Genomic DNA, 2,137 nt, shown 5'->3' on the forward strand with positions numbered 1-2,137 from the left:
CTCCACTATGTATTGGCGCCGAATATGAAGCCGCATTTCCGATGATTCCGAGAGCATGGCAGTGGTGCAATTTTTTGAATGTTAGTACGGTACCACTGTAATAAAGCGTCGGACCGTAATCCAAATGAGACAACACCAGTGTCGGTAGTGAGTGCTATGGTGGGGTGAACAGCGCTCGAAGTATCTGCCAACACACAGAGATCGTCCAGAATGAGATTTTCACTCTGCAGCGGAGTGTGCGCTGATATGAACCTTCCTGGCAGATTAAAACTGTGTGCCCGACCGAGATTCGAACTCGGGACCTTTGCCTTTCGCGGCAAAGGAAGGTAGGAGACGAGGTACTGGCAGAAGTAAAGCTGTGAGTACCGGGCGTGAGTCGTGCTTCGGTAGCTCAGTTGGTAGAGCACTTGCCCGCGAAAGGCAAAGGTCCCGAGTTCGAATCTCGGTCGGGCATATAGTTTTAATCTGCCAGGAAGTTTCACACAGAGATCGTGTTTCGCTAGCACTAGCCTGAAACGAAGAAGTCCTACATGGGAGAATCAATTCAGTCGTGGATAAATCCCAGGAACCATGCAGCGGTTCAGTTCCATCCGTTCTACAGCAGCCATCTTGGAGAGACTTCGTGTTTGATCAATGGAAAACATCGTCTATCTATTATAATTATTTAGCAGTTGGGGACAGAGATGTTTCATTGTAAGCGTGTAACACTGGGATGAGCACAAACTCTTAAAGGAAACTTTCAGATATTCTTGTGTTGGAGCGACATCTTTTTAATTAACCGACTGTGTGATCATCGAATGTGAAATGCTCAAAAGAGATGATTTATATCACCAAGAGTTCACAGGGCACAAGAAATATGTTTGCTTTCCATGGCAATGGAGTTTACTTCATCATTAATGGCTGCACTACAGATACAGTTCGCTCACAAAATTCTGTTACAAAGTATTGAACTAAACTGCCTCCAAATGTTCTATTAGCTCCTTGTGTGTATGTTTCCATACGCACTGGACCACCTGGAACTAGTTATACAATCACATTGCACAGTACATAATATGTAAACTAGTATTTACACCAAAAAATGACCTGTCCGTATCAATACAAAAGTGAAGCTAGTAGTTCCTTTCAGTGGCATTTTTCGAGGGCGTAAGTTGTTCGACGTAGTCTCTAAGAGTTTTCTCTAGAGAGAATGTTTTGAATTATTGTTAAATTGCAAATTATATTTACCTTTTTAGCTATAAATTTAACGTAATTTTCGTAGGAGGAAAAGGATATAATAAGTAAGAAATAACAATTCACAATATAAACAAGTTCATTTATTAAAACAGGTTTTACAGTTCTTAGCTACAGTATGATATCTGTTTTCACGAAACTTTAATTTATTTACAATTTTTGTTACAAAAAGAGTTTCACCGATACTTCTATCTCATGATTTTTCGTAAGACGTTGTACTACAAAAGATCGTAAATATTATGCTCTATGGCTGTGCTACAAGTTGTAGACTTCTCCAACTTATCACTTACCGAAATTTTTCTTTTTTGTTGTTCGATCTTATGTCCATGATTCGTCATAGATTCAACGACGTATTAATTAATCTTTACTGAAATTTCTCCTGTACAGCATGAGTTTTCCAAAGATATCAAAGCTGCAGTTGCAAAGTATTTCCTGTAAATTGGCAATTGCTTATCATTTCTAGAGAAAGAATAACTATTTTGCATGTTTACCATATTAATCGTCAGTCTAGACATTCTTTCCTCACATAAGATTATTAACGACAATATTTCTGTGGCCAATGATGAGAACTGATATGCATGAATATCTTCCATATTTTGCCATCCATTGCCTCATTATTATCTTCATCGTCTACGTATATGAAAGATGGCAGGCTTTCTCGTTATTCTAAAACCGTTTTGCTATGTGCTCTCGTCGTACACTTGATAAAGCCGGAAAATATTCCTCTGACAGAGTTCTTATCGTTTATATCAGGAATGATGATATCAGTTTGGCTGCTGATAGTTGAGAATAAAGCTGATATGTCTTAGAAATTGAAATATTTGAGGCTGACTTCGACTTCACTGTGGTTCAGTTACTGTCTCCAAAAAAACCTCACATTTCCCTGTAATGTACCCATCAATGACTG

General features: G+C 38.8%; 1 non-coding gene across 1 annotated transcript; it reads left to right on the forward strand.

Annotated features, from left to right (window-relative positions):
* Positions 1 to 379: 379 nt before the first annotated feature.
* Trnas-cga (transfer RNA serine (anticodon CGA)) lies at positions 380 to 454 on the forward strand. The gene has a single exon. It is a non-coding gene; the product is annotated as a tRNA-Ser (tRNA).
* The last annotated feature ends 1,683 nt before the right edge of the window (positions 455 to 2,137 follow it).

This window comes from Schistocerca cancellata, chromosome 1, assembly GCF_023864275.1.
Source record: "Schistocerca cancellata isolate TAMUIC-IGC-003103 chromosome 1, iqSchCanc2.1, whole genome shotgun sequence".
NCBI classification, from domain to species: Eukaryota; Metazoa; Arthropoda; class Insecta; order Orthoptera; family Acrididae; genus Schistocerca; species Schistocerca cancellata.